We start from the raw sequence: 13175 nt of genomic DNA on the forward strand, positions 1-13175 counted from the left end.
TTTCCTAAACCCCTGGCCACAGTAGTCTTCCTGGATGCTCAGCTCTGTCTCTTCAACTCTGGGGGTCTGCAGGGCTCAGCCTAGACCCCTCCCCTTGCTGGGGCAACTGTAGGGATCGCCTCATTCATTTCGCACTTCTCAGTAATCACTGTCCATTGCAGCCTGATGTACTCTGCCTTAAAACCCACTCTGTTTTCTATTTTGCCCCTTTTATGGTTGTTTCACAAGGGAGAGAAAATCTGGTCCCTGTCACTCCCCTTGGCCAGAAGCAGTACATCGTAAGTTCGGAATTCAAAATAGCCTTATTTTTTATGTATTATTATTTTTTTAAATTTTCAATTACAGTTGAAATATAATATTGGATTAGTTTCAGGAGTAAAACATAGTGATTAGGCATTTATATAACTTACGAAGTGATCACCCATAAGTCTAGTACCCACCTGACACCATCCATAATTATTACAATATTATTGACTTATTCCTTATGCTGTACTTTACATCCCCATGGAAAAAAATAGCCTTATTGTTGATAGAAAACAGTGGGAAGTAAGCTTTTATCAAAGAATAGCAGAAATAATCCCGATATATACTAGGAGAAATATTACTATTTTTTATTTAGTGGAAAACAGTGATGATTCATTTCAATGATATATTATGTATAGTCATGATTAAGGGTTTATAGAATTTTGTCCACCCTTGCTGAAATCAGGAGAGGGGACACTGTCTTCAAAGAATGGACAATGGAAAGAGCTCAAACATTCCATTCCTTTAAATATGATCTTTAAAACCAATTTCTTTATAAAGTTGTATTTACCTGTCATGGTTTGAATTGTGCCCCAATGATATGTTGGCTTTGTAACCCTCAGTATCTTAGAATGTGACCTTATTTGGAGATGCGGCCTTCACAGAGGTAACCAAGGAAAAATGAGGTCCTTGGGGTGGGGCCTAATGCATCAGGACTGGTGTCCTTATAAAAAAGAGAAATATGGATACAGAGACAGGCATAGAAGGAAGACAACATGGAGACACACAGGGGTTAGCCGTCATCCACAAGCCACGGAGATAGGCCTGGCACAGGGAAGTCTCACAGCCCTCAGAAGGCACCAGTCTCGCTGACACCTCTGTGTCAGACTAGCAGCCTCCAGAACTGGGAGAAGATACATCTCTGTTGTTTAAGATGCCCAGTCTGTGGTCCTTTGTCAGAGCAGCCCTAGCCAACTAATTCAAAGGCTATAAATAACAAGCATTCTTATTTAATTTGCTGTGGGCTGGGTTCAGTTGAGCAGTTTTTCTAGTCTTGACTGGGCCCTCGCATGCACCTGTGGTTGCTGCTGAACCGTCTGGGGTTCACTAATTTGAGCTGGCCTGCGCTGACTCGGCTTGTTCTGCTCCATGTGCTCTCTCATCCTCAGACAGTCCAGCCTGGGCTTGTAACACGGCTGCTGGGTGGGGTTTGGAGAGAGCTCATGGGAACTTCAGGCTCGGCATGGCCACATTTTCACTTGCACAGCACCCTACTGGTCAAAGTGACCTACTAGTCCAGCCCGGATTCAAGGAGTGGGAAAACGGACACATTGCAAAGGGGGTGGATTCAAGGAAGGGTGGAAAATTAGGGTCATTTTTTTCAATCTACTAAACACACACACACTTAAATATAATGAATCACATATAGTCTGGGCTCACACACACTTGTGTAATTGTACACCCTCCTCCTCTATAAAAAAATGTGCAAGGGGTGACCAGTTAGCTCAGTTGATTAGAACATGGTGCTAGTAACACCAAGGCTGCCAGTTCAATCCCCGCATGGGCCACTGTGAGCTGTGCCCTCCTTAAAAAAAACAAAAGTGAAAAGTTCTTCCAACTGCTCCTCAAGTGGTGTATTCCCAGACCTTTCTCCTATTAGGGTCAGCCCCTTTCAGATACAATTATTATCATGTCAAAACGATATTTCTTGGAGCTGGCCCAGTGGATCAGGTGGTTGGAGTGCCGTGCTCCTAACATGGAGTCTCAGGTTCCATTCTCACATGGGCCAGTGACCTGCACCCTCTACAGCTAAGATTGTGAACAACAGCTCTCCCTGGAGCTGGGCTGCCCTTAGCAGCCGGAGGTCAGCTCGCTGCCAGGGCTGCTGAGTGCTGCCACAGGCTGCTGTGTGCTGCCATGGGCTGCTGTGTGCTGACGTGAGTGGCCGGCAGCCAGTATGAGTGGCCGGCAGCTGGCGAGAGCTGCTGTGAGCTGCTGTGAGCAGCCGACCGAGGACTGACTTTGAAATCTGGCCCGAGGGCCGGCCCGATGACTCAGGTGGTTGGAGTACCGTACTCCTAATGTGCTGAGATCGCCAGTTCGATTCCCACATGGGCCAGTGAGCTTCACCCTCTACAGCTAAGATTGTGAACAATGGCTCTCCGTGGAGCTAGGCTGCCGTGTGCTGCCATGAGAGGCCGGTGGCCAGCATGAGTGGCCAGCAGCTGGCGAGGGCTGACCTGGTGACTGACTGCCTCAACTGTGGGGAGTGCAAGGCTCATAATACCAGCATGGGTCAGGGAGCTGTGTCCTATACAACTAGACTGAGAAACAACAGCTTGAACTGGAGTGTGTGGGGGGGCGTGGGCGAAAGAAAGTGAGGGGAAAAAGATATTTCTCAGTGTGATTCGACTCTTTCTACTCCTTATGGGTAAAAGAAGTCCAAAGCTGACATGTGCATGAATTACACCTTACATTGACTTAGCCATTCCTCAGTTTAAAGATGGGTGATAAAATAAGTCAGATGTGTCAGGATCCTCCAGAGAAACAGAATCAATAGTATAGGTATAGATATAAATATATAGATAGAGACTTCTCTATATATGTAGGTGTTTATATCGACCTGTCTTTTTATAATATCTGTGGAAAGACTAAGGTTTATTTTAACAAATTGGCTCCCATGGCTGTGGGAACTGGAAGGTCTACAGTCTGTGGGGCTGGCAGTCAGGCTGGGAACTCAGGCAGGAGCTGATGCTGCAGTCTTGAGACAGAATTTCTTCTTTCTCCAGGAAACCTCAGTTTTTACCCTTAAGGCCTTCATCTGATTGGACAAGGCCCACCCACATTACCAAGGGTAATCATTACTTAGAGCTAATGGACCATCTACAAAATACCTTCAGAGCAATACCTGGATTAACATTTGATTTAAATGCTGGTGCTACAGCCTGGCCAAGTCAACGTACAAAACTAACCATGACAGGAACCGCCCTCACCCCAGCCCCCCAGGGTAAGTGGGTAGAAAGGGGAGGCATAGATAGAAGTGACAGAAAAAGACAGATGAGATAAATGTTAGCTCTAATTATTATTAGAAAAATCACCACTAAGTCATATTTAAAAGTAAAAAGGAAATAAACCAAATGTGAACCATGATAAATATAATTTTGATCTTCAGTCACCTCCAAAGAGGTGTACCCCACAGTTTCTCCAATGTGGTGGTGTGTAAAGTTTGATTGAATTACAGGAGGGCACTGTGGCATCTTGGAAAGAATAAAACCTGCTCAAAGCCTTTTCCTTAAAAATGAGGGGTAGGGGGTGATTCCAATGGAAAGTTCTGAGATGAAGAGAAAGGGTAGGGGAGGCAAAGAGGACACTCTAAGTGGGCTGGAGTCCTCAGTCCCTTAGGCCCAGGAAATGTGGTTTTTGGTCCCCCCTCCCCCAGTCTTTGCAAATGGGCTCCTGAAAGCTCAAGAAGACACTCGAAATGGACACGTTTTCTTGAACACAATTTTGTAAGAGTGAAAAGGGATTTTCAAAGAACACCACACTCCTGTGCCCTCACCTCTCTAGGGCCTGGGTCCAGCGCGTGGGAAGGTAGAGGAGACAATGGTTGTCATGATGATGTGGGTGCGATGAGTCCGGCTTCGCTGTCCTGATGCGATGTTCTCTTTAGCCCGGGGAGGGCTGATCCACCTTGAGTGTTAATGAAGCACTGCGGCTGCCTGGTGGTTAGGAGCCCCAGTGCTTGCGTTGCCTAGGACCGAAGCCCTGATTCCACCATTGCCCAGCTGAGTAGCCTTGGACAAACTATTTAGCCTTCCCGTGTCTCCCTTCTTTTGGGGAGAGGAAGTGGGATATTCCCAGGGATGAAATGCTCATCGCTAATGTAAAAATTATATTCTGTTCCATCCTATTTTATTTCATTAAAAATAGGCTGGTGGTGATAAAGGAAATCCATTCCATGAATCCCTAATATAAACGGTCCCACGGATTAAAGGCACTGCTTCAGAGACAACCGGGCAACACTGTGGCTGAAAGTAAGGACAGAGGAGCTGGTCTGCTGTCCTTTAGCTTCTGGCTGGTCCATTTACAGCTGTGTGACTTTGGTTGAGCTCCCTTAGCTCCCGTGCCTTAGTTTCCCCTATGTGTAAAATGGGGATGAGACTGGCAATGGCACCCACCTCTTACGAGTGTCCTGCAGATTAAAGTACCCGGAACGGGGTCCGAGGAAGTGCCATATAGGAACAACTGCGGTGCTCCGGCCATAGACACGCCTCCTGTAGGATGCCCCCTTTACCTAAAATGCACCCCATCCCACTGGGAAAGTTATCGAGTTGAGTTAAAATGGCTTAATTGACATAATGCCATATTCTGTAGACCTTTGATTAAATGTTTATTAACTTAAATTTTGCCTTTAAATTTTTTTGAAGCCAACATATTTTATTATAACATTTCATTCTAATGATAGGGAAAAGTAGGGCAAGAGCAGAGAATGTGGTTCAGAGACATACGTATTTTTAAGCTATTAGCTTCCTAGGGTTGTCATACAAAGTGCCACAAACTAAACAACAGAACTTAAACAACAGAAATCTATGGTTCCACAGCTCTGGAGGCCGGAAGCCCGAGACCAAGGTCTCAGCAGGCAGGGCGTTTCGCCCTCTGAAGATGCCAGGGAAGGACGTGCTGGAGGCTTCTCTCCCAGCTTCTGGTAGTCCCTTGGCTCATGGCAGCACAACCCGTCTTCACCCTTTGTGGCATTCTTCCTGTGTGCCTGTTTCTGCGTCCAAATTTGTAAGGACTCTAGTCATGTTGGATTAGGGCCCACCCTTCTCCAGTGTGACCTCAACTACTTCCCATGGTACTGGGGGTCAGGACTTCAACACAGGACAGATGGCCACACGTGGGTAGAAGCCACGGGGGCTCCTGAGCCTGTTGTCTTCCGGTGGCTTCTTAGCGAATAATAAAGCAAACTCATCTGGAGAATAAGAATGGGGAGGAAGGACATATAGCCCTGAGAGAGCACCGTGCATGAATATTCATGAGGAAGAGCAGAGTGGGTAGGGCTAGGACCCCCTGGGGAGGCTGCCAAGAGCACTCAGAACCCACCTGTCTCCTGAGTCCTCACGAATTTCACATGAGAACATCAGTGGGGCAAATGTTAGTTTCTTAGGGCTGCTGTACCAAAGGCCCTCAAAAGGAGTGGCTTAAACAACAGAAATTTATTCTCTTGCAAATCTGAGATCACAGGGTTGTCCGCAAGGTTGGCTCCTTTGGTTCCACACATCTCTCCCAAAAAATTATCAGCATAATCCCGTGTCTAACTGTAATTTCGTTCAGCTATTTTTGGACTTTATACACATGGATTCACACACCAGATGCTCTTCATTATTTCGTTCAACACATTTGTGAGAATTAACTATGTTGTTGCATGCAGGTGTCATTTGGTCATTTTAATTGCTTTTTTGGCCCAAATTTTTCATGTTTTTGTATTAATGGACATTTGTGTGGTTTCTTGTTTGACGCTGCTATAAACATTCTCGTACCTGTCTCAAGGTTCAGGTCACTGCATTACCATCAACTACACCATTAGGCATGCAGTCACTTTGTCACAGAAATTATGTATGTTACACTTACGTAGATGCTGCCAGATTTATTGCCATAGCTGACCAATTAGCATTTCCAGCAATAGTGAATGAATATTGCCATATATGTTCTATTCCAAAACTTGGTCATAAGCGCTGTTTTGATGTTAACTGTATTAGGAGGGTTTGTGGTAATATCTCATTGCATTATTCTATTGCATTTCCCATATTGCTAATGAGTTTGTGGATTTTTTTTTCATATATTGAATGTCCTCCTCTGTTCTGATGTGGTAGTTTAAATTTGTTCCCCAGTGTTTTCTGTTGAAATTTTTTCCACTCTTTCTTTACCTCAAAGGAGTTATTTCTATGTTCAGGATGATGAACACAGAAATATATGTGCCGCAAATAATTTCCCACACTGTATTTTTTTTTAATTTATTGGGGTGACAATTGTTAGTAAAGTTACATAGATTTCAGGTGTACAATTCTGTATTACATCACCTATAAATCACATTGTGAGTTTACCACCCAGAGTCAGTTCTCCTTCCATCACCATATATTTGATCCCCCTTAACCTAATCTCCCACCCCCCACAACCCCCTTATCCTCTGGTAACCACTAAACTATTGTCTGTGTCTATGAGTTTTTGTTTCTCATTTGTTTGTCTTGTTCTTTTGTTGTTTTTGGTTTATATACCACATATCAGTGAAATCATAGGGTTCTCTGCTTTTTCTGTCTGACTTATTTCACTTAGCATTGTATTCTCAAGAACCATCCATGTTGTCACAAATGTTCCTATATCATCTTTTCTTACCTCCGAATAGTATTCCATTGTGTATGTATACCACAATTTCTTTATCCATTTATCTATCGAAGGACATTTTGGTTGTTTCCATGTCTTGGCCACCGTGAACAAAGCTGCAATGAACATTGGAGCACACGTGTCTTTATGTATAAATGATTTCAAATTCTTTGGGTAGATACCCAGGAGAGGGATTTCTGGGTCATATGGTAATTCTATTTGTAATTTTTTGAGGAACCTCCACACTGCCTTCCATAATGGCTGCACCAGTCTGCATTCCCACCAACAGTGTCTGAGGGTTCCTTTTTCTCCACAGCCTCTCCAACACTTGTTACTATTTGTCTTGTTGATGATAGCCATTCTGACTGGGGTGAGGTGATATCTCATTGTGGTTTTTTTTTTGCATTTCTCTGATGATTAGTGATGTTTAGCATTTTTTCATATGTCTATTTGCCATTTGTATGTCCTGTTTGGAGAAATGTCTCTTCAGGTCCTCTGCCCATTTTTCAATTTGGTTGTTTGTTTTTTGTTGTTGAGTTTCATGAGTTCCTTGTATATTTTGGATATTAGCCCCTTATCGGAGGCACTGTTTGCAAAAATCTTCTCCCATTTAGTTGGTTGCCTCTTCATTTTGTCGATGGTTTCTTTTGCTGTGCAGAAGCTGTTAAGTTTCATACAGTCCCATTCGTTTATTTTAGCTTTTACTTCCATTGCCTTTGGAGTCAAATTCATAAAATGCTCTTTGAACCCAAGGTCCATAAGTTTAGTACCTATGTTTTCTTCTATGCAGTTTATTGTGTCAGGTCTTATGCTTTAAGTCTTTGATCCATTTTGAATTAATTTTGGTACATGGTGACAGATAACAAACAGTCCAGTTTCATTCTTTTGCATGTGGCTATCCAATTCTCTGAGCACCATTTATTGAAGAGGCTGTCTTTCCTCCATTGTATGTTTTTAGCTTCTTTGTCAAAAATTATCTGTCCATATTTATGCGGTTTTATTTCTGGGTTCTCAATTCTATTCCATTGGTCTATGTGTCTGTTTTTCTGCCAATACCATGCTGTTTTGATTATTGTAGCCCTGTAGTACAAGCTAAAGTCAGGGAGTGCGATACCCCCAGTACTGTTCTTTTTTCTTAAGATTGCTTTGGCTATTTGGGATCTTTTGTGGTTTCAAACAAATCTGATGATTTTTTGTTCTATTTCTTTAAAAACTGCCATTGGGATTTTGATGGGGATTGCATTAAATCTGTATATTGCTTTGGGTAATATGGCCATTTTAACTATGTTGATTCTTCCAATCCATGAGCACAGAATGTCTTTCCATTTCTTTGTGTCATCTTCAATTTCTTTCAAAAATGTCTTAAAGTTTTCAGCATATAAATCCTTCACATTTTGGTTAAGTTTATTCCTAGGTATTTTATTCTTTTTGTTGCAATAGCAAAGGGAATTGTTTTTTGTATTTCTTTTTCTGAGATTTCATTGTTAGTATATAGGAATGCAATGGACATTTGTACGTTGATTTTGTAGCCAGCAACTTTACTGCATTCGTTGATTGTTTCTAACAGCTTTTTGGTGGAGTCTTTAGGGTTTTCTATATATAGCATCATGTCATCTGCAAAGAGTGACAGTTTAACTTCTTCGTCACCAATTTGGATGCCTTTTATTTCTTTCTCTTGCCTGATTGCTCTGGCAAGGACTTCCAACACTATGTTGAAAAGCAGAGGTGATAGGGGACAGCCCTGTCATGTTCCTGAACGTAGAACAAAGGGCTTCAGTTTTTCACCGTTAATTATGAGATTAGCTGAGGGCTTGTCATAGATGGCCTTTATTATGTTAAGGTATTTTCCTTCTATACCTATTTTATTAAGTGTTTTAATCATAAATGGATGTTGTATTTTGTCAAATGCTTTTTCTGCATCAATTGATATAATTATATGATTTTTGTTCTTTATTTTGTTTATGTGATGTATCACATTGATGGATTTGCGGATGTTGAACCATCCTTGTGCCCCGGGGATGAACCCCACTTGGTCATGGTGAATAATCTTTTTAATGCATTGTTGTATTCGATTTGCTAGAATTTTGTTTAGGATTTTTGCATCTGTATTCATCAGAGATATTGGTCTGTAGTTTTCTTTTTTTGTGTTGTCCTTACCAGGTTTTGGTATCAGGGTAATGTTGGCCTCATTAAATGAGTTAGGGAGTACAATCTCTTCTTCAATTTTTTGGAAGAGTTTGAGCAGGATTGGTATTAGATCCTGTTTGAAGGTTTGGGAGAATTCACTAGTGAAGCTATCTGGTCCCGGACTTTTGCTTTTGGGAAGGTTTTGGATGACTGATTCAATTTCGTTACTAGTGATTGCTCTGTTTAGATTTTCCAGTTTTACATGGTTCAGCCTTGGAAGGCTATATGTTTCCTAAGAACTTGTCCATTTCCTCTAGGTTATTGAATTTGGTGGCATATAGTTCTTCATAGTATTCTTGCATGATCCTTTGTATTTCTGTGGTGTCCGTGATAACGTCCCCCTTTTTATTTCTGATTTTGTTAATTAGTGTCTTCTCTCTTTTTATCTTAGTGAGTCTAGCCAAGGGTTTGTCAATTTTGTTAATCTTTTCAAAGAACCAACTCTTTGTCACGTTAATTTCTTCTATTGTCTTTTTGTTCTCTATTTCATTTAGTTCTGCTCTGATTTTTGTTATTTCCTTTCTTCTGCTGACCTTGGGTTTTACTTGTTCATCTTTTTCTAGTTCTTTAAGGTGTAACATGAGGTTATTTACTTGGGATTTTTCTTGTTTCTTGAGATAGGCCTGTAATGATATAAATTTCCCTCTTAAAACTGCTTTCGCTGCATCCCAAAAATTTTGGTAGGATGTATTTCCATTGTCATTTGTTTCTATGTATCTTTTGATCTCTCCTCTAATTTCTTCTTTGACCCAGTTGTTCTTTAAAAGTATGTTGTTTAATCTCTATTATTTTGTGGTTTTTCCCGCTTTCTTTTTGCAGTTGATATCCAATTTCAAAACCTTGTAATCAGATAATATGCTTGGTATGATTTCAATCTTTTTAAAATTGCTGAGGCTGATTTTATGTCCCAATATATGGTCTATCCTTGAGAATGTTCCATGTACACTCGAAAAGAATGTATAGTCTGATGTTTTAGGACGAAGTGCTTTATATATGTCAATTATGTCCATTTCATCTAATGTGTCATTTAGGGCTGCTATTTTGTTATTTATTTTCTGTTTGGATGATCTATCCATAACTGTCAATGATGTATTTAAGTCCCGTAGTATAATTGTGTTTTCGTCAATTTCTCCCTTTAGTTCTGTTAGTAGTTGCTTGGTATATTTTTGTGCTCCCTGACTGGGGACATATGTATTGATGACTGTTATGTCTTCTTGTTGTATAGTTCCCTTTACCATTATCTTTGTCTCTTGTTACCTTTTTCACCCTGAAGTCTGTTTCATCTGATATCACTATGGCTACACCTGATTTTTTCTGGGTACCATTTGCTTGGAGTGTCAATTTTCACCCTTTCACTTTGAGTCTGTACTTGTCCTTGTAGATGAGATGTGTCTCTTGGTGACAGCATATGGTCGGGTTTAGTTTTTTGATCCAATCTGCTACTCTGTGACTTTTTATTGGTGAGTTCAATCCATTTACATTTAGGGTGATTATTGATATGTGAGGATTTCCTATCATTTTACCTTTAGTTCTCTGGTAAGGTTGTGACTCCATTGTTTCTTTGCCTTTTTGTTGTTGTGTATTATTTCTGTGTGGTGGTTTTCCATGATGTTTCCCTCTGTTTCTTCTTTTATTACAGTACATATTTCAGTTCTGGATATATTTTGAGTGGTTACCCTTAAGTTTATGTAAAAGAAAATTTGATACTTAGAGTATTCCATTTTCTTCAGCTCGCTTACTTTCTCCATTCCCATATTCTGGTTCAGGCCTTTAGTCTCCCCCTTTTTATAGTTTGATTGCCACAAATTGCCCCTGTTGATGGTGGTCGAATAGCCTCCTTCAGTATTTTTTTTTAGTGCAGGTTGTGTATTAGAAAATTCCTTCAGCTTCTGTATGTCTGGAAAGGCCTTTATTCCTCCTTCATATCTAAAGGATATCTTTGCTGGGTATATTATTCTTGGCTCATAATTTCTCTCTTTCAATAGTTCGAATATTTGGTTCCACTCCCTCCTGGCTTGTAGAGGTTCTGCTGAAAAATCTGATGATAATCTAATGGGCTTTCCTTTGTAGGTTACCGTCTTCTTTTCCCTGGCTGCCTTGAGGATTCTTTCTTTGTTGTTGATTTTAGACAGCTTCAATACAATGTGCCTTGGGGAAGGCCTGTTGTGATTGAGGTAATTAGGTGTTCTATTTGCTTCTTGTATTCGAGGATCCAGTTCTGTCCACAAGTTTGGGAAGTTCTCATCAACAATTTGTTTGAATATATTCTCTGTTCCCCTCTCTCTTTCTTCTCCTTCCGGTATGCCCATTATTCTTATATTGCTCTTTCTGATGGAGTCAGAAAGTTCTTGTAGCGTTCTTTCATTTCTTTTAAGTCTCAAGTCTCTTTCTTCTTCCATCTGTGTAATTTTCAGGTTTCTATCTTTGATGTCACTGATTCTTTCCTCCATCTGGTCAACTCTACTACCTAAGCTGGTTATTTCATTCTTAATTTCTTCTATTTAGTTCTTGTGTTGTTTTTTTTTTTAAGATTTTTTTATTGGGGAAGGGGAACAGGACTTTATTGGGGAACAGTGTGTACTTCCAGGACTTTTTCCAAGTCAAGTTGTTGTCCTTTCAATCTTAGTTGTGGAGGTTGCAGCTTCAAGTTGTTGTTCTTTCAGTCTTAGTTTGGAGGGCGCAGCTCAGCTCTAGGTGCAGTTGCCGTTGCTAGTTGCAGGGGGCGCAGCCCACCATTCCTTGCGGGACTCGAGGAATTGAACCGCCAACCTTGTGGTTGAGAGTACGCGCTCCAACCAACTGAGCCATCTGGGAGCTCAGGTTGAGAGTACGTACTCCAACCAACTGAGCCATCTGCGAGCTCAGTGGCAGCTCAGTGTGCCATGTTCAATCTTAGTTGCAGGGGGCGTTGCCCACCATCCCTTGCGGGAGTCAAGGAATCCAACTGGCAACCTTGTGGTTGAGAGCCCACTGGCCCATGTGGGAATCGAACCGGCAGCCTTCGGAGTTAGGAGCATGGAGCTCCAACTGCCTGAGCCACCGGGCCGGCCCTTCTATTGAGTTCTTAATCTCCAGAAATTCTATTTGGTTCTTTTTTTAAAATTTCAATCTCTTTTGTAGAATGCTCATGTTGTTCTTTGGTTGTGTTCCTGAGTTCATTAAACTGCCTTTCTGTGTTTTTTTGCATCTTATTGAGTTTTTTCAGAACTGCAATCTTGAATTCTCTGTCATTTAAGTCACATATTTCCATATTTTTAAGTTCCTTTTCTGGAGACTTTTCACTTTCTTTCTGAGCTGTCTTGTTGCCTTGGTCATTCATTTCAATTACTGATTTATTATTTCTCTTCCTAGACATCTACAGGAGTGGCATCTGCAACATGTTGATAGGAAGAGGTCTTTCTTTTGTTTTCCCGTACTTGTTTGTCGTGTCCTGTGCAACAAGGGCAGTGAGGGTGCGAGAAGGGGCGGTTTGGGTTAAGTTTTTAAGAAAGAAACAAACAGAGACTTAATGCAGTTAAATCTCTCTGAAGGCCAGGGGTCTCTCAGTCTCAGAGGACTGGAGCCCAGAATAAGGCTGACCGAAGGTTTTTATTGATAGGTATACAAATACAAGAAAGTAACGTTGTTTCTTACAAGGTCTGTGAGACTCATACATCATAGCAGAAAAATGTTTATTCCAGTCACCCTTTGTCTGTAAACAGCCGAAGCACAAGGTCCCATGATGTCTTACCTAAGGTATGTACCTTTTCATGGTCAAGTCTCTCATATTGTAACAGCTCCGTTGAGATAAGTGGAGAGAACTGATCTTTGTTGTCCTCATGACTTCTCTCACAAACAGGTGCAAGGGAAAAGCCAGAGCCTGTAACAGAATTTCCCAATCAGGGGCAAGGGGCGGCAAAGCCCCTTCCCATATTTTTCTAAGTCAGCTTATTGGGGGTCCCCACTCGGTTCCGCCTGGCTTAGGTTTTTATCTCCCCTGAGATATCTTACCCGTCTTTGGCTGCAAACCATCTTTTGGGGACCAGACAGAGAGACATAAGGTGTAAACACAAGGATGGAACAGAGTACCAGAAAGGCACAGTTTCACAGACTCTTCTTTCCTTAAGGAAAGACACCGAGGGACCGTTGGCTAGGCTGTTGGGTGACTACACTTGTTGGTAGAATGTTTTGTTTTCTCTCCGACTGCAGCCTTTTTTTTTCTCTCTCACATGGTAGTGCTATGTTTTCTCTGCACTATTACAGCTTCTCACACAATGGGGGGATTCCCTGGGAGACGGGCTTCTCCTCTGTTAATAGTTAGCCTGGGTCACAGGGCGTAGTGTTCGTGTAGGTATGCGGAGAGCTTTTGAAGTTCCAAAGCTCTT

The sequence above is a fragment of the Rhinolophus hipposideros genome, assembly GCF_964194185.1.
Source record: "Rhinolophus hipposideros genome assembly, chromosome: 21".
Lineage (NCBI taxonomy): Eukaryota > Metazoa > Chordata > Mammalia > Chiroptera > Rhinolophidae > Rhinolophus > Rhinolophus hipposideros.